This window comes from Dipodomys merriami, unplaced genomic scaffold (genome assembly GCF_024711535.1).
Source record: "Dipodomys merriami isolate MVZ:Mamm:240054 unplaced genomic scaffold, mDipMer1.0.p SCAF_15, whole genome shotgun sequence".
Classification (NCBI taxonomy): Eukaryota; Metazoa; Chordata; class Mammalia; order Rodentia; family Heteromyidae; genus Dipodomys; species Dipodomys merriami.
The window spans coordinates 12,995,266-13,016,697 of NW_027202826.1; positions in this window are offsets into that span (position 1 = coordinate 12,995,266).

Sequence of the window (21,432 nt, forward strand, 5' to 3'; positions counted from 1 at the left end):
GCTTAATCAATCCCTATGAATCAGATGCTGTCCCATTCTTAAGGGAAGCAAAGACCTTTGGATAAGAAATAGAAAATCCAGGCTTCAGTTTTTGCTTCTGGGAGATGTGAGGTAATAAATCTTTTTATCCCTAACAATTATAACCAATGGTTTTTGTGTAAACCACAAATTCCTGTGAGCTGTAAATTCTATGAAGTATTCTAGAACTGCCTAATGTAACCTTACTCAGAGACCTCATGTTTTCACACATTTTATTTGATTCACTTGATAGAATATCATTTGCAGTGAGTGGAAAATAACTGAAGGAACTGGAACCTTTCAGACTTTCTCCTAAGAGTCCCCCCCCCCTCATTTTATGCCATATATATGCTCTAGGCAAAACTCAATTTCATCTAAAAATGCTCTCGGGGTAAATTTGTTCATTTATTAATTTCACCAATTATTCAACACGTGTTTATCAAGTAACAATCATTTGTGTGGTGCTATTCTGCACAGTCTACATTTCAGAAGATAATTTTTATTCATATCCAGCTAAATGGTATTGTACTTCATTGTAGGCTCTTGGAGCCAGATATAAAGAATCTTGGACTCATCCAAATAAGAGCTCTAGTGAAAAAAAATATTTTTGCCAAAGAGGACCATGACCTTGACAAGTTTTGGTTGAAGGGTTGTAACTGCTGAGATTCACCAATAATCAATCTTAGAGCATGCGGAAGATGTATCTCCTAATGCAGTCATATTAGTTATGTTTATTAGCAGTAATTATATTAGGCAAAGACATCAAGATATTGTGAGTGTAGAGCAAATACAGTTTATACTGAAGAGATATATGTTATATAAATTATACTTTATGTTTAAAGAAAAACATTGAGTATTTAAGAATCATGCTTTGATTGTGGGGGTCTAACAAAAGTCACATAAATCAATGTAGTGTGTGTGTGTGTGTGTGTGTGTGTGTGTGTGTGTGTGTGTGTTATTGGCATATGGATTTAGGGCCTTTCACTTGCAGGACAGGTGCTCTACAGTCTACTTTCTTTCTAGTGATAATATTTTTCATTATCTCTTGTTCTTTTCTGAGATACTGATTCCTCAGATATCAGTTGCCAGGGAAAACCTAGTGAGAAATACACTTTAACTGAGATGATGAGGGGTTTAGTTTAAAAACATTTTTTTAAATGTGAATTTCAAGAAGTGGAGGAAAGCAATGTATAAAAAATGAAATCTTGTTAAATGTGTCCTCTTCTCTTTCAAAGAAGAAGAGAAAATATGTTTCCAGTGTGCTTAGGAGAAATGATATTCTCGAGTTTTCAATAATTATGGCCTTAAATAATGACAGAAAGTTTTATCCAACACGATTTATGCAATGAGTATTTGATGTCCTAAAGATATTCATAAGGTACCCATTCTCTGTCTCTGTCTCTCTCTGTCTTTGTCTCTCTCTGTCTCTCTGTCTCTGTCTCTCTCTCTTCATCTGTCTCTCTGTCTCTCTCTGTCTGTCTGTCTGTCTGTCTGTCTCTCTCTCTCTCTCATGGAGTTAAAATTAGGTCTGCAATTGCTTTTGTCTGACAGTTTCTTCCCATCCCCATTTATCTACTCCTGTAGTCCAGGAGCCAATCAAAGCGTATCATAGCCGTGTGCATGATAGAGAGCTGTTATCATGAGTCTAAGGAGGGCTAGAGGAGCAGTGGGCCAAGGACTTTTAGAAATTATTTGAAACCAAATCACTTTCTGCTAGTGCTTACAGGGAGACAAAGGCGCTGGCCAGTGTTCTCCGTACCTATCCTGGACCACGTCTCATGGAGGCTCCATTTATCAGCTCTTCTCTCCATCCATGGATAAGTATTGGTCTCTAGAATGAACAAGGCTTTGCATTTTCAACTGAACAGCTTGAGTTTTAACAGGGTGTGTAAAACTTACGAGTATTCCAATATGTGCGAGGGAAGAGAAATGACAGAGAGTTATGAGCCCTTATTAAAAGAGTAGGTAACCATCTGGATGATTACCAGGAGGCCTCTTTAAGAAAACGACATTGTGTGTGTGTGTGTGTGTGTGTGTGTGTGTGTGTGTGTGTGTGTGTGTGTGTGTGTGTGATGTTCCAGTACATTCCGGGTAGGTGAATGTGTGGACCGAAAAAATTGCCCATCCTTTGTTTCTTTATTCATGTATCTAAACTTCATCGGATGGATTTAGTGTTACCTTGAAAGAAATCACTGAAGGTCTCTGAGATCCAGGTATGTAGTGGCTTAGAGTCTCAGAGTTTGGGGATCAGAGGAAATAAAACATATTATATGATAGCATCCTTACTTCTGCCATGTTAACATTTGTCTCCTGTTTAATTGAAAAACTACTATGATAGGTGGTAGCCCACAGACCACTCCCTATCTCTCCTGTTGCTTGCCATTCAATCATCAATACAGCATAAATGCCAGTGTGTTCTTACATGTGCAAGATGTGTTGAGCTTTTCCATAGTAAATTAGCTCTGATTCCCCCCTGGTGACTATTTACTCTCATTAGAGTGAAAAATAATATACACAGATGTACATGCAAGAGTACATCCTTGTGAAACCCTGGAGAGAAATAAAATAAAAAGAGGCAGCGATAGAAGAACAGCATTTGAAAACAAAACAAGCAGAAGTATCAGTTCTACACAGCAAAATATGTACGAGGGAAGAACAGAGTTTATTTCTAAATGAAGGATATGGAGTCCTCAACTTGCCTGGTGGCTTGCTGAGTAGAAAAAGAAGGGCTTTGAGCTGTGTCTGAGTTTTAGTAAAACAGAGGCCTGAGGCTGAGAGAACATGGTGGCCAGGAAGGTCCTTGCAAAGTAACACCTCGTCTTTTCCCTACACTTTCTTTGCAAGGCTTGTCTGAATTCATTGTATGAGGAATTCTGTATTTTTCAAAATAAAAATATCTTTTAGCAGGTTATTGGTTAAACCAAAGAGACCAAGGAAGTAACTATCAAAAGATAAATAGGTTTTGCATTGTTTTTCTATCTGGCATCAAAATGTTACTACAACACACGGAAGAACACTGATACCTTACAACATTTCTACTTTATAGAAAATGCAGGTGTAGTTTTTGATTGGTCGCCATTTCCCCATCTTGTTTTCATGATTGTGTCACTACATCTGACTTTTTTTTGTCTGATTCAAGAAGCCACAGAATAACTGATATTAAAAAGAGAGGAAGGCACCTGTGAATCCTAGCTACTCAGAAGGCTGAGATCTGAGGTTGAAAGCCAGCCTGGGCATGAAAGTCAGTGAGGCTCTTATCTCCAATTAAATATCAGAAAGCCAGAAGCAGAGCTGCAGCTCATGTGGTAGCGTACCAGCCTTGAGCAAAATAGGTAAGGGGCAACACCCAGGCCCTGAGATTAAGCCCCAGTAACAGCACATGCTCATACACAGGAAATTTAAAAGGTAATCTTGACACATTTTAACTCTCAGTTAAATATTACAGTTCAAAGCTGTTACACAGAAAAGATAAAACAAACGCATTCTGGAACTACACCTTTAAAATATTTTTTCTTTTTCATTTTAATCTCACAATGGCACTAACCATTATTATTTGGGGGGAACATAAAACCTAGATAGGAAAATAAAGCAGCCTGGTTTTGTTCACAAGCCTAACAGTCGCTGAGCAGATAGCCCCTCCCCAACAAAAATCACCTAAACACTACAAAACCTTCATCATACACAAGGCCCTTTCCCCCTCCCCTCCTATATCCCCTGGCTATAGAAAATAATGCAATTCTGATCATAAAAGGGAAGGACCTAAGTTAATGTAAGATGTTTTCTCAGTAAATAGACCTGTGTGCTCACACCACTGAAGATGAGGCTTTTCACCAAGAATGAAAAGTCTAAGTCTTTTAATGCCACCCAGAGGTTCAGGTTAATTACCCTTTCCGTCAAGGTCACTGCAGTGTAAAGAATTTCCAGGCCCCCTAGAGCCAAGTGTTATCTTTCTCATACAGCAACCAAGGCTGCCTAAGTAAATCAATACATGGCAATTAGCAGGTAATAGGCATGATTCTGAAGTAGCAAGAAGATATGATGATCTTGCCTGTAGTACACATCTGGCTAGCCATGAGCAAATACTGCTGCTATCTTAACTGTTGTAATAAAATATCCATTTCAGTAGAGAGAGCAAATGACAATTGTGCAGTAACATTTCACCTTTTGCTGCCCTAAAAATATTTGAGGAGTGATTTTATGTACTTGTCAAACCCCAAGTATCTAGGTAAAATTGATTCTACAGTACTGCATTTAATTTTTTTTTATAATAAGAATGACAGCTTGTATACATTTACAAAAATATAAAGCTGCCCAGATTCATCTTTCCTCCTGTCCTACACACACACACACACACACACACACACACACACACACAAACACACACACACACACACATTTGTGCTTGCACATGGATGGGTACTACAATATACTTCCACACATGTGTGGACATGTGCACCTGTATTTTCACATAGACACATATGCATTCATACACAGTGGGTATTTGTCTATTACTGACATTTTGTATTGGCTTAGTATACTTAAACTTGATCCAATGCTGATACATTCTATTATTTATCTAAATCCATACATTGCTTGGACAAACTGCCACATAGTCCCATGGAATTTGACAAATGCTTAATGACACCTATGTCCCTTACACTACCATCTAGAGTCTGTTCACTACCCTAAAATATTCTGTGTTCTACACTCGGCCTCTAGATTAGTCCATTCTATAGTATTTCATTTCCATATTGTATTTTTATGTGGAATAAGAAAGATTTCATAACACTGTATTTTTATCATCTATTTTTATGTATGAAACTCTGATGCAATTAATTGCATTTGGGCTGTAAAATTTTATTTATGAGTATACCAAGACTGATTTAGGAACTAAAATAAACACAGTTCTTCTTAGACCTCTGTAGTCATTTTTCTTCATTTATCATTTATACTAATTGTGGGTCTAGTGTTGCAAAGGGGTAAGAATTTAAAGTCTTGTGCTTAACTTTTTTTTTTTTTTTTGGTCGGTGGTGGGGCCTGAACTCTTGGCCTGGGCACTGTCGTTCAGCTCTTCAGCTCAAGGCTAGCGCTCTACCATTTGAGCCATAGCGCCACCCCCAGCCTTTTCTGCTTATGTGGTTCTTAGGAATCAAACCCAGAGCCTCATGCATGCAAGGCAAGCACTCTACCACTGAGCCACCTTCCCAGCCCCGTGTTTAACTTTTTATATAAGCTAAGTTAGTATGCTGATGGGTATAAAGGTAAATCGTCAGGCACTGGAAAACAGGCTAGAGAACAGCAGGTTTGAGCAATGAGCATATGGCCTCCACAAGATTGGGGAGAGGGCACAGTGGGCTAAGAGGCTGGGAGCAAGTGGAGAGTCTATGAGGCAGGTGGTAGTGCTGGTCATAGTCTCACAAAAAGGAAAATGTGCATGCTGCACTTCAGTGCTGCCCTCAGAGCACAGTACAAGGCTGCCTCTGCTCCCACTGCTGAAGGCCTTGGCCCTCGCTCCTCTCTGGGAATCCGTTCATTTCTCCCAGGCCACAGGGCACAGGACTGCCCCTCTCCTCCCAGGATTTATAGCCTTTGCCGCCTCAGCTGTCTTCACTTCAGCTCTGAAAATCTCTTTTCAGTTTCCACGAAACCTTTTCACTTCCCACCATTGTGTTCCAGAATTCCCAGTAAGGAATTAAGGTTGGCCGAGAGCGGGGAACCAAAGTAGCTAGAAGATAAAGTAAATGTCACATTTTTTCCTACTTGCTTCAAATGGCCTATCAGGCAAAGAAATGTAGGTATCTGCATGTAGAATGCACAGGAAGGTCAAGGGAAAAAAGGAGAAAATAGAAGCAGAACTTAAAATTCTCGAAAATTCTCAAAATTCTCGACAGAGAGGTGACTGCCCCTACATATCCCAATGTTGGCTCCAAATTAATGTGAAAGATAAACCCGTCTCAAGTTACAAACATACAGCTGGTCTCATTCATTCCCAGAGATGTGGAGAGAAATTTCCAACCACAAGGAACGAAAGACTGAAGAAAGAAAGCAGCCAACCATGTGGCCTCAGAAGTGGTCAGGTGGTTTTGCTGGCAAAGCAAGACAGAACACCTTCTTTGGTGGGAAGTTTGGGACCCTTAGCGCCTGCTAGCATGCACACACACACACACACACACACACACACACACACACACACACACGCACACACACACACACACACACACACACACACAATCCAGGCTTGAAAATTATGCGAATAAAAATAGGGCTCCTCAATCCACACAGGCCACTTGTAACATGGAGAATTTTTAAGATGTTAGTTAAGGAAAAAGTTCAATCTCACCACCAAAGCTGCACATACTGTAGTTTATTAAACATGTCCTTCTGACAGTTCATCCTCCTAGCTATTCAGGAGACTGAGATGTGAGGATCGTGGTTCAAAGCCCTAGATAAGGAAATCAGAGAAACTCTTATTTCCAATTAACTACCAAAAAGCTGTAAGTGGAATGTGGTTCAAATGGTAGAGTATTAACTTTGAGAGAGAGAGAAAAAAAAGCTCAGGACAGCATCCAGGCCCTGAGTTTAAGTCCCATTCAAAGGGAAGTGGGAATCCTGGGTTGTCATTCATTAATTCAGGGTGGAGAGGTAAAGTGAGTTAGAGGTGAAATCTGCGCAGTAACAGATTTTTGGAGACATGTACCTGTGCTGTGTCTGAATCTCAGGGGAAAATGCTTCAGCTACCACCGTATTCACTTCCACTCATAAATGATGCCTCCATACCTACCACTGATCCTCGCTCACTGCTGAAGACATAGTACCCAATTAGTATGTGGTAATTAAATCCAGGACATTGTAGGTACCTCTCCTGTGGTAGGTTAGGTTATTCTAGAATGATTAAACCACAGGATATTGGAGAATAAATTAGGAACAGGTTAGCCCTATTTTTATCTACAAATGCAAATTACTCACAAAGAGAATGTCCACCTATTTTTCAATACAATAAGCATTCTGTATGGAAATATGAAATGTGTATGCATGATGTTTATTTATTAAATTAACTTTGTCTTCATTTATTGAGCACACTCCTTTAGAATAAAAGCTCCCGAGAGCAGGGATCTTACTGAGAAAATTAGGTCAGACAAACATGTTTACTTCTTTCCCAGTCCCTTCCTCTTCAAATGGGAAGAGAATGTGATAAATGTGGTGTATCATTCATGTCACGCATACTCAGCTGCTTTTCACCGAATACTACTTGAGTGAACACCTTGATGGGTGAAAATACAAAGTTAGCTCTTTTCTTGATTTTATTTCTTGTTTATCCATTATTGAAGGTGTAGTACATTTCCTGGAGATATTTTTCAAACTATTCTTGAGGAAGATTATATTGCTTTCTACAGAACAAGGGAGCAACTTAGACAAGTTTCTACCCTGTCCCTTTAAAATTATTATGCTCTCAACCTGCAAAGAAAGAACATTCAGCAAATAAAAGTATGTCACCAGGAAAGCGCACAGTGATTGTTCTCTGCTGGGAGGATTAAATGAATGTAAAGTTTCAGACAGGCTCAGGCAGTGAACTGTAAAAGACTAAGAAAATGTGAGGGTTAAAAAAAAATCTTCCATCCTCAACTGACCATGGTGACAGTATTTGCACTGGAGGTAGAGGTGAGGTTACACTGCGTTTTTTTGGCCTCTCTGGAGCTGAGTTGGAAACTTCTGAACCAACACCTGCTGAGAAACCCAAGCATTCACCATTTGCTGTTAGTAAAAGGATATATCTTGTAACCCAAGAGCCTAGCCTAGCCTGCTTATTAGCATTGCCAGTGTTTATATTCCTTGCAACTTGAAATACCTGTCTTGTGGGTTGCTTATTGAGGATCTAGGGAGTCTACTTCAACATGTGTCCTGTAAACAATATAAAAAATGTTAGTTATGTATAATCTAATGAAATAATTAGACAATTAAATAGTATGATATGGACTGCATAGATACTCACAAAGCTCTGCTGTAAATCCTGATAATACAGGTGCCCATGATACCTGTAACTTCTTTCTCTCTATAGCACAATTATTTCCAAAGCAGTGATTGAATAATAAATTCTGTGAACTTGGAGAGTACTTTTGTTAAAAACTTGCATATTTAAAATGAAGTTTGAGGTTATTAACATCCAGGAACTAAAGCCATCTCTTTAATAGACTAATGCCTCATCCATGTTTTTAAATTATCAAGTGACATCATTATTTTAATTAACAAATGAGCAAACTAAGCAACTGGTGTTTTTATTAAATTTAAAAATATCATCTTTATTGATTCAGACATGAGAAACATATGGTAGTCATAAACTGATACAGTGACCATTTAAGGAAGACCTTAATTTTTAAAAATGGAAGTTTGGAAGTGTCAATCATTTGAACAAGTCCAAGGTGAGAGCCACGAATTGAGTCTAGAAACATCTGAGCTAAAACGTGACATTTTCCTTCACTTATTAACTCAAAATTATATCTAGAGGACTTTCTAAAAGACAGAAATTCAGAGATAAACATCCTACTGCTATTATAAAGCTTACAGTTGAGATGGAGAAGCCAAAGTTCATCTAGTAATCAAACAAGGAAATACAATAGACTAATCATTTAAGTCTCAGCAAGCAATCTCCCTAGAACAGCCCTGTCCATCTCCATTCACCAAGTGGGTGAGAAGCCCTTCCCTAGGCTCTGCCCTGCCACTCTCTTTCAGTTCCTCCTGGCACTCTTCCATCATTGACATGCTTTCTCTTGACCTTCATGTATCCCTCAGGAATGGAAGCTCCTGAGAACCGCAATCCCACTTCCCAACTGACTATTGCTTCCCAGTGCCTACAATCATTTCTGCCTGTCCGGTGAAGTGAATGTGTATTACAAGAAGTGGAGGAAATGACGTGCAAGAAAAGTGTCAGGAGAATGTGTACCACCTAGATGAGAAAGGAGTGGTATTGGGGAAGATTTAAGTAGCCCGTATGAACGATGCATGCATTTCTATAAAGAGTTCAGGGGCATGGCGCACAGGAGTAGGTATTATGAGATTCAGGTACAGAGGAGAGAGTTTGCAAAGGCCCGTGGTGACTGAGAATGACACAAGGTAGGAAGGCCCACACACAGCCCCAGGCAGCAGCATGAGCAGGAGAAGATGAGGCTAGACCCTTGTAAGAGGGAATTCTAACTTTTCAGAAAAACAAGGCGCCATTGGACCATTTTATCCAAGAAGGAAGAATGATAGTGTCTGTGTTTTCAGCAAGATCCCCAGTTGATGTCACAAGAAGAGCAACAAAGGACGCAATAGATGCAGAGGTCGTAGTAGTCCCGAAATGAGGCGGAAGGAGGCTGAATGACCTCTGAAGACTTGCTGAAGCCAAGAGCTCTAGAGAAGATGATTGAGGTGGAACAAAGAACAGAGGAGAAGAGGAGACTTGAGGGTGGTGAGGGTTCTGGTGAACAATGGTGCTGTGCCCCCTCCTCTGTTAGCAAACACCAGGGAGGAAAAGGAAGGGAGGATGCCGTGTAGATCTCAGCCTCTCCTCTGTATCCGCTTTCTTGCTGGTCTTGGGAAGTTTTGTAGAGGACAGATACTACTTATGAGTACAAGAGCCTGAGGCTTTTCAGTGAGTTTTAGGACAGAGCCTACACTACTTTGAATTCAGTCCTCTCTGCCCACGACCTATAACATTGTTTAGTTAAGATAATTAGTGTATTTCAAAGTAGAGAAGGTTACATCCACAGGGCTACAGATCTTGAACTAATTCTTTAAGCTACTGAATAAATTCCTTTGCCGATCACCAATTCTGGTCTGGTTTTTTAATTATGCTAATCATAATGATGAACAGATATACGCGCTCCCAAGGCTTTTTATATTTTGTATCATGTCAGAATCAAGAACGATAGCCTGAACAATTGTATTTTGTTAAAATACAAGTATCTGAGCATTTCCAGATGTTTCAATGAGAGAAAATGGAAAAAGAGGTAAATATTGAAACAGGAACATCCAGTGCCTACAATGTGGAAGAAGAATCAGATCTCATTATACAATATAAAAGAAGGATTAGAAAACCCACAGCAGAAAGGAGGTCTGTTCCTTTCCTTTTGATGTGGCAGTGTCGAGCAACTGCAATTAGTGGGAAGTAGGAGTTTCCTGTGTAGCTCAAAGAGACTGGACTCAGGGTACAAAATGAGACGAGCAAAGCCCTATTCTCATTACCAACATATAATTTTACTGTTTCCTTAGATAGCAGAATTTTCCCTTATCAGAATTTCTCCAACCCATTATATCACAAATACAATTATAAATGCATTATTAATTCACCAAAGCTGAGGGGGAAAAATCAAATGTAGCAAATTGATTTGAAGTAGAGGATAAGGTTAGAATAGAAATGGTGGTCCAGTTGCAAGTGTAATGGGACTCACTTCTATGGTTCCAAACAAAATAAGCTGACACTTAAAACACGAAGATTCTTGTCTGAAATGAAAAGTACCTTGAAGAGTAAGTTCTGGTTCTGGAATGCTAGAGTCTTCTTGATGAATGAACACACCATAAAGTCATTTCTGTATTCTCTCCATACAGACATTTCTGCACAATTTCTTAGAAATAATTTGCCTATCAAATTCTTGGGTTTGGTTAGATCTGTGTAGAACTTTCATGCATGTGATATATCCCTTACACATTCAAAGATGTACAGCCATTTCAACTGCTATGTGTATCATACATGTATACAGTAGACATATAATATTGTATGTGCATAGAATAAATATCTAATGTTACCAGACCAGATGATTCTCTATGTTGAGAATGTATTCATATGCACATGGTACACAGAAAGGCGTTTTAGTTATCAGCACATTGGCTAAATATATCATAGCTTTTATATTATGTATTTTTTCTTTGAAAGTAGTTGACCATGTCACAGGCTAAGTTGGATTTTCTAGTTTGATTCAGTTTGTATGTCCTTTTACATTTTAACTCTTATTCTGTCAAAGAATAAGCTCACATATATATATGTATATATATATATATATATATATATATATATATATTTCATCCTCTACAAGATTGCCATACTCAGTATCTAATACAGAACAAACTAAATTGTCTTCATAACTTTGCTGAGCATGTGACAATGATTAGACATTGATTTGACCATTGCATATATTTTCCTTGTATCAATTACTTGAATAAGTAAAAGCTTATTGCAAATAGTGCTACAGATTTACTCACATTGCTGCTCAAATGTATAGCAGAGTATAGATCATTTACTTTGTCTACTGTCAGAATGTAAAAGGCTGATTTCTGGTACAGGAAGAAAATGTCAAATGTAAAGATAATTTGAACTGAAATTTAACCTAGGCAAATCTTAATCTCTTTAGGTAACAATTTTAAGGCATTCCCACTCCATTTTACCTTGATGTTTCTCTAAGATAGCCCTTAGCCTAAAAGAGAAGAGATCTGAGGACCGACCATCATTTTAGGCAAACGTTTTTCTACGATCCTTCTTACTTAATGGCCATGTTGGCCTTGGCTAGACTCCTCAGCCTAGCATTGTCAACGTTGATTGTAGGTGCCCTCAAGATCTTGAAAATCTGAAAAACGGTATTTTGCTAGGGACCTAGACTCTTTTCTGTCTTCTCTCTTAAGACAGACAACAGCCTACCTTTAAAATAATCTTAAAAGATAGTTATCATTACACTTAATACACATGAGCAAGTACTGAGCATTTTGTCTTTAATCTCTTGATTTATCCATAAGGTATAGACCAGGTTTGAAAGCGAATCTACAATCCATTAAAATTTCCTGAAATTTTCTGTACAGAACTGTCAATCACTTTCTGAGATAGAACCGGCTGGACAGAGCCTGCCCACTCAAGCTGGGCAGTTCAAACTTCATAGCCATTGAAAGACCAATGGCTAGGCACTGCATCCCGGAGGAAACAGATTTTTATATTCCCTCTTCAGTGTGGTGGGAGGATCATGGGGAAAGGGATGTGGCTTTGCCAATTTCCTGACAGAGCTGAGACCCCTAGATTTGTCAGACAGCACAGTCACAGCAACTTGCTGAATAACTTTAGGTGTGAAGATGGATCTACCTGTCCCACCCCCCCTGAACACCACTCCCATGCATCCAAGCGCGGGAAAGGTCTCCATCATCCAGCAGTGGGAAACGTCTCCATCATCCAGAAGCAGGAAACATCTCCATCATCCAGCAGTGGGAAAGGTCTCCATCAACCAGTAGTGGGAAATGTCTCCCTCATCCAGCAGTGGGAAAGGTCTCCATAAGCCAGCAGTGGTCCGAGAAATACATCAGGCAATAACAACAACAATCACAAACAGAATAAACATGAAACTACCTTCCACACATTGGCCCTACACAGTTTGCTACTTTTAGACCTTTATTGTTCTAATAACTTTTTTTTTACTTTACAAAAATTGTAGTAATGTGTAGACCTATGAAGTCATTTCCAAAGTTTGGGACACCCTTCCTCACCCTAGTCTGGCCCCTCCCATCAGCAGGCTGCTCCCTGCCCACTCACAGGGCTCATTTGCATTTTGGATTCTCAAATGAGTGGAGCCACGGTGGGTATCTCTCCCTCACGCGATTTTGATTTTGAGTCCGGGGCCTCCTTGCATAGATGGAGCAAACTCTGTGTTTGTGAATGGACACGTATATAGCATCACTTTTTAAGGCAAAGGATCCTGTGTAGGTGTTTGATCTGTCATCATACTTCTGCTCAAATAAAATGTTCTAATCAAAACACAAATAAGAAAAAAGTGTGGCAAAATATAAATAACATAAAACTTACCCTTTTCACCACTTTAAATGAACTGTGTATAATGTGAAGGAAGACCTCTGTAACTGCTCCTCCAATCAAGAAGGCAAATCAAAAATAATGTACAGCCTCATGAAAAGGGCAGTAGTTAGTTCTCTGAAAGGAAGCAGGCGGGTGATCCCCATGAAATGTGTGGAACCCTGGTCACTGTCCATTCCCAGAAGTTAAAAAGGAAACCATCCCTACACAGAATCTGTCCTGATTAAACAATCTCTCCTTACACTGTGGTCATTGCCATTCTATGTTCTATGTCTTTGGATTTACCTATTGTAGTACCTATTGTAGTACCTTTGGATTTACCTATTGTAGTACCTATTGTACCCCATGCAAACAGACCATGCAATGGTGATGTTTTGTATTTGGCTTATTAGATTTACCATGTTCTTGAGGTTCATACATTTTGTGACATGTATTAGAATTGCATTGTCATTTTAAAAAATAATATTTGTGTGCAGATTGACACAAGTTATTTCTATGTTGTGGCTAGTCTGAATAATGCTGCTGTACAGGTGCATTGGTGTAAAATGTCTGATTCTTTGTTTTCAATTATTTGAGGCAAGTAGTGAGAAGTGGAATTATTGATATAATAATTACATTATAAATGATAGCAATATTTATTCTCTTCAAAATATCCACTATTGAGAGCATAATTCTGACTGCATATAAAATTATGCTAAGTTTTATTTTGGTCATTGAATATGTGACACTTTGCTAAGCAGTATGCATTCCTGATGTCTTAGATAACTACCAGAAGAAGCTAAATGGTTGTGATTGATATTTACTATTATTAGCTCATTGAATTCTTATGGTAACTCTGGAAGACAGAATATAAATATTTCATACTAAATATATTAAATGGAAAATTGAGGCTTGGAGAGGTTAATAACTTGCCTAAGGTTATTTTATTCAGATTGACAGTAACAAGCCAGGCTTAGCAACTAAGGCTGTTTTCCTCAAAGGACATGTTCTGAATTATTGCTCTTTCATATAGTTGTAGTAATATTAGACCTTCGGCCATATATTTAGGGACTTCATATGTACCTTTAAAAATGCATTTAATTACTTTAAAGTATAAAATTCCCTCAAGGAAATTTTGTAGGGTTTAAAAAATAGTTGCTTCTTTTTTTTTCTTTTTATTAGAACAAACTCACATATCCAATAAAAGTATCAATCAAATACATTACTTTAGCATAAGCATTTGACAGTCATTGTTCATTTCCCCTATTTGTTCTCTATTTCCATAAGAGGATATTAGCTATTTAGCATTGACCTAAGATTCATAGGATGTCAATTTTCATATATTTGTGTACCAAAAGCCGATTCATTTTTCTACCCAAGATTCTCATTAGATGTAACAACTTAGTGTTTTTAGACTACTTCTCCAGACTATGGTTTTTTTAGGGTGCTAATGTTTTTAAAGTAGTTGTACAAAGGAGTTGCCATTTAAAAAAGTGGTTGATTTTTTTTTTACAGCAGAGAAAGCTATTTGAAAATACGTTATCTTTTTAATAAATAGAAAGTATAATTTCCAGATATTTAACCTTTTTAATGCATTAGACACGTTTAAGTTAAAATAAATAAAATCTAATTTTGATTTTAGTAGAATTATTTTAACCTCATCTTTTGCTATCATTTTAGGATAAAATGTAACATATAGTAAATGAAAATGAGCAGGGCTTTTTGTCTAACCTGATGACACATTTATAGACAAAAAATTATACACAAATAGTTTAACAAGACTATTTTTATTAAAAATCTCTGTTGCAATAGCTAAAATACATTGAGAAAATGTGTAAAACATTCAAATGATAATTATATTGTTTGCGATTAGTTTTTATATTTTGTAAGAGTGCTGTAAGCAATGGCATAGATATCAGTCTGAAGAAATCCAGTTAAATTGGGGACGTGTTTTCTAGGTCAAATAGCTTTCATATTATGTTCAATTTGAACCTTAATCAGGATAGAACCTTTGGCTATCAGTTGTTTCTTAATAGAGTCTTCTTATTACACTATATCTTCTACTTAATGTTATGACACTTCTATCAGATTGTAGTTTGGTTATAGGCAAGCTAGAATAAAGATAAAGTTGACATTCCCTAAGAATTTATTAAAGCCTTGAAACCATGAGTAACAAATGTTTTGTTTGTGTTTTTTGGTGTTATATCCAAGGAATCATTGCTTATCTACCTGTTCTCAAACCAGAAAACAATACACAAATAGAGGGATATCATTTATATATTTTTTAATTTTTCATTTTAGTAAGGAAAATTTAAAAATGCAGTAATATAGTCTTACTGATGGTTAGATCAATACTAAGCTATTTAAGGCCCTAATAAAAAAGAACGATATCTAATGTTGACATTCTATTGTGCTAAATAGAAGGGATAATCTTTTTTATGCCCATTTCAAACTAAAAAATGGCTGTTTTCATGAGATACATGAAATGGACTGATTTTATTAATGATGAGGAAAACTGCAAGTGTTTGTCTTTCTTCTCAGATCTATCTGTAATTTACAGGTTCATTGTGTACCACATGCATAAAGTATGTAGGTTGGAAAGTTGCTTTCTCTTTATCACTATTGATCTAAATTCACATGAAGAAAATTCATTAATTTGCAGGCATAGAAGTGTCAGAAATGATTTATAGATCTCAGGAGGCATTAGAAAATGCCTCATGATTTGGTAGCTTTTATGAATACCAGGGATAAAATTGTATATGAACTAGGTTAGAAAATAACCACTTCACAGAAGCAAAAAAATGACACAAAACCATTATATCTTGTTTAAAGTAAATCGTAGGGATGAATTGTGGAGATTATTCAATATCATTATCATGGACAAAGTGCCCTAACCAAAATTGTTTTCTAAGGATACTTAAGTCTCCTCTCTCCTCTAAAAGAACTCTGAATTCCAGAGCCAAGAACTTGAAATTGGCTGGAGTCAACTTCATGACCGGACTGCAGAAGTCACCCATCTGTTACAGATGAATGGCCTCCATATTTAAATACCCCACATTACCTGCCCTGAATGCCATCTGGATACTGTACACCGCCCTTGTTTGCCAAGGGCAAGATGCTGCTGACAAAAAAGCAGATCAGTGGAAAACAGGAGGCAGGGAGAAAAATACAAATTCATATGGGCTTACAAAAAAAATCAGAGTGCATAACAAAGATGAATGATTGAGAATGAAAGAAAATTTCACTTGCAGTAATTGGTCATTATAATAATACATAATGGGAAATACTTAATGTAACAAGATAGCAGGCAACAAAGTTGGAGGTGTGGTTTGTATGTTAGGGTAAGCCTGTATACGTATATACAGGTGTGGGTGTACCTAGATGCATATATGTACATATATATGTGTGTGTGTATATATATATATTATATACATGAGTAGGTGTAACTAGATGCATATATGTATATATATGTGTGTGTGTGAATATATTGTATATATAACATATACCTGTATGCCTGAATACGAACATACAACAAATACACATACACATATGTATGTATAAGTAGATGCATTTATATACACAGTTATGTATGTGCACATATATAATATATACACATATATTCATACATGAATACACACTTATATTTAAATTTTTATATTTTTAAAATATTAATTTATATATACTAATATGTATAAAAGTATCTATTGTAATTTATGTAGGGAGTTCAATAAAAATTGTTCTATGTTGTTCTCTTTTTGATTTATTAATGTATGTAATCTTAACAAAGTAAATCAGATGTTTGGGAATCTGTGTTTCATTAATCTGTGTTTCTTTTGGAGCTGCTCCTTAAAGTAAGAAAAAAATATTTTGCCCATTGTCTCTCCAAAAGATATTTCCCTCCTATTTCACAAATTAGCAGGAATCCAGAAGTCAATCTATTCCAGCTTCTTTAGACACATCTGGGAATTCATTAAAATAATAAGCAGATTTTTCCCCTGAAAGCATCAACTACCAGCTATATATATATCCTGCAGGGTTTTAATTGAGAGAATATTTTTCAGGCACCTTACCATGGCTGTGTTTTTTATTTTATTCAAATTGACATCTGTTCCCTGTCACAATCTAAAATGGTGGCAGAGAAGAGTAGGAGAAGGTTATCTGCAGGACTGCTGAGTATTCATAATGGATGTCTTAGGGAAGACAATAAAGAAATGCTTTGCTCCAGCACTCAATATGTGACACATTCCTAACTGAAAGAGATTTTTGCAATTTTGAATTTTTTTCTGTATATAAGTTTTCTGGTGGCTAATCAAAATTTCAGTTTCCATAGCATGTCTGAAATTCAGTTAGACTGTGAACAATAAAAAGCAAAGAAAAAGGAAGATAAAAAACAAACAAAATGATAGTTACATCAAATGGTTCAGAATATATAAATAAAATATATAAATAAAAGTTTAACATAAAACAACCAATAAGTAATAAATAAACATACAAATGACTTGAACAGATTTTTTGTCAAATGAAGAAGTTAAATGACCATGAAAAGATTTTGGATGTACATAACCATCCCGAGACACCAGAGAAACCACATCCAGATTCCACCTTGTCACAGTTAGAATGGCTGTCACCAAGAAAACATAACAATAAATGTTGGTGAGGGTGTGGGGTAAGAGGAACTCTTCACTGCTGGTGGGAATCTAAATGAGCACAGCCATCATGGGAAACAATATAGAGGCTTCAAGTAGACGCATTGCATTCATAAACTGCTTTGTTGAATAGCAACTCCTTTGTATAACTACTTAAAGATAAATTTCTAAAAGTGCAACTCCCATATGATTCAGTTATATGCCACTTGTGAACATATATTCAGAACTGAGGTCGGTAATATAGAGATATCTATACATGCATTGCATTATGGCTCTACTCCTAATAGCTCTATTACGATACCAACCTAGGTAGCCATAAATAGATAAAGAAAACATGACATGTATTTCCATATGTGCACATGTATACTTAAACATGTATGTCAGTTCACAAACATGTATGACTTTTACTCAGCTATTAAGACAAAAGAAATTGTGCCTTTGCTGAAAAACTAACAGAACTGAAAATCATCCTGTTACAGGAAATAAGTGTGTTTCCCTAAACAAGTACCACATGTTTCTTTCCTCAGTTATGGAAACCAGGAGGAAACAAATATGATGCAGTGAAACAAAAGACAATCACCAAGGCCATGAAAGCCAAAGAGAGATATTAGGAAGGTGGGTAGAGAAGCAAAAGGCATGGAAGGATCAATAGGCTGGTGAACATGGTCATAGTACATTATAACACATGTGGAAATGTCAGTAAAATCCCTTACCATGAAGAAGTTAGTGTATTACAATCAGAAAAGAAAACGTGCAAACATAAACATAAATAAAAACTAGAAATATATTTAAAAACAATGAAATTGCCCCATGAGGTATCTTTATAACTGATGAAATAATATAAAATCATTTATGTATCTATAGCTATAAAGATTTTTTGAGTGTGGTATATATATATATATATATATATATATATATATATATATATATATAGTATATGTGGTATATATATGGCATATATATATATATATATATATATATATATATATATGACACATTGTCCCATTTTGCCATCTGTAAGCCTTGGACATAGAACCAGTATCAATCATACTCCAATGTTCCAAGCCATATTTTGGATGGAGAGAGTTGATCTACACCACAAATTATATCAACATGGTGGAACAAATTACTTCAACATTGCCATTATCTGAGAGAGCAGGATAAGAGTTAATCTATTGCACTGACAACTAATCTTCAGCTTTGCAGGCTTCGAACAGCTTTTCAGTATTGTTATGATCCTCCTGGATCAAAGACATATTTATTCGCAAAGTGTTTGTATTTATGTGGTTGAGGGCAGAATTTGTTGACCAGATTGAGATCTCAGAGTACCTACCTATGCAGATGGAATGCACATGTTGATTTCATTATTGTGAGTTTTTTTTTAGCACTAAAAAGGAATCAGAGCCATACAAAGCAACAAAGAAATCATCTTAAAAATATGCTAGAAACAATAGCAAGAAAGAAAAGCCATTTGAGTCCTGTTTTCACTGTATTTGATGTTGGCATAATTTGTGGAGGGGAAGGGAAAACACAAATTGTTTAAATAAGGGATGCAGGTGGACCCATTGCAACAATGCTTGATAAGAAATGTACTCATTACCTTGCTCATGTAATTGTAACCCCTCTGTACGGTATTTTCACAATAAAAAACCTCATTAATTAAAAAAAAAAGAACCAGAGTTAGCTAGCCTAACTCCAATACCTGGTCTCTACCTGTTTTACTTTATTCAAGCCCATCTAAAACAACAACGTCATTGTGCTATTTTACAAAGTACAATTATGTTTCATTCAGTGCAATCTTTCCCTCTTTCCTCTGCCCAAAGAAATGGCGAGACTGGTATGTGGAACTGTCTATCTTTCTCCAGTCTTTGGAAGTCATCCAAATTTGTTTGTCTGCTGCCAGTCGATGTCTCTTTATCAAATAATGGGGTGGTCACAGCCGATTCTCATGGCCCACATGAAATCCATGATAACAGGAAAAGCAGAGTATCTTGGGAAACAGATGAAATGTGCAAAGGCATTCATCATCTCCCTGACATTGCTTTACGGTTTAGTATTTAGCATGACACATTTTCAAAAATTAAATAAAGATAAGAATTTTTAAAAAGGAACATTTCTTGCTCTTTGGCTTCCTGGCGATGAGGTGAGCAGTTCTACTGTTGTGTTCCTGCCACGATATGCTGTCTTTCCGTAGACTTCCAATCAATCGTGGACTGAAACCTCCAAAAAGATGAGGCAAGAGAAACCTTTTCTCTTTATAAATGACTTAATCTCAAGCATTGTTACAGTGGTGGAAAGCTGAGTAGCCCAAGCCCTGTTAAGTGCAACTCACATTTTTCAGCTCTAGTAACAGAGAGCCCTACTCTAGCTACTCCTACATTGGCTTTCTGTTATCAGTTCTCTACAAAGGAGAAGTACCCCACTACTCTCATGGGCCAGCTATGTGGCTCCAATATTCAATTGTTTCCAAGTGGACACAGCTATAGTAATCCTTGAAATGCTAATGTGTTATTTAAACTCACTGGGAATGATGGTAGGACTTAGAATCCTAGTGTTTTGTGTGTGTGTGTGTTTTTAAATAGATCTACCAAATATTCATGCATATTTTATTCTTGTCACTTACCTACTGACTCCAGGTATTTTGTGGCACATGCCAGGTAGATACAGCCTTTGGTATCTTCTGGTATAGCTTGTCACTGTACCATTTAGAATCTCACAATGAAACAAAATGTTAAGATGTTGCTGCACTGAGAACTTGCATGGTTGGCTCTAGTCTAGTGCTGCATCTAAATTCACAAAAATCTTGACTTGTATATAAACTTTCCTTTAATCAGATTAGCAGGAACAATTCAAGAAACTGGTATTCCACTGAATCATGTGGGAAAATTCAGGTTCATGTTCACATTTAATAACACAGATTCTTTTAAGTATTGAATAGTTCTTACATTTGTATCAGCATTTTTTAAGAGTTAATTTTCTTCTAACATCTACCTCATTGATGGCTTATCATCTTAAACTTGTCAGATGTTAGTAAGTTTATAATACAGCAGTTACCCTGATTCACTGAAATAATTCTTTTAAAAAATTAATTCACTTTCAACTAATGCTATAAACATTTTCAAGAATTTTGAAACAATTGACCACTAACAGAAAAAGGTGGATTTTTTTTTTGCTTGTTTAGTTTTGTTTTCTGGAGTTTTGAGTTTGAACTCATTCTTTTCAATTTTTAGTTTGTGTTCAACCATTTGAGCCATGCCCCCAGTCTTGTTTTATGCTGGTTATTTTAGAGAAAGTCTTGAAAAGAGTTTTTTGCCCAAATTGACCTTAAACTATGCTCTTTCTGCTTTCAACCCCTGAGTACCTAGGGTTATTTGCATGAGCCAGGTGCTGGGGGACAAAAAATGTTTTGAGCAATTTGCATTTAGGAGGAGAGAAAAGAAGGTATGTGGGAAAACGATCAAGAAATAACTATCACACCATGAAATTACTAAACCATGAATAATCTCCTACTTGCTGAAAAAGCATGTGGGTTTAGTATATAATATGGCAAGGCTTTGAGGGTTGCAGTGATTTATTCAACTCAGGCAGTAATTTATTGAGAAGGATAAGATAACAATTGGCTGATTGGGGATTAGATGCTGCACTAGGAATATTTTCTTTCTAAAATACTTTGAAGATACTCTTTTTGATAATATTAGTTTATAAAATAGAAGAGCATAGAAAATTCTTAATCAAGGTTCCTGGAAACTTATGAAGCAAACAGATCATAAAATAATCATCATTTTAAAGAAGTTTTGAAAAATCACTTGCCTTTCTATGAAGAAATTTTTCTTAGAGTATCTTATTAGGCAAAAGTAAAACAAAAAATAAACTCAATAAATGACAGCCAGGCCAAAGATCAATAGTTGTGCAACCACTGCTTTTATATAATGAAAATTTTATAAGAAAGATAATGAAATATCAATAATG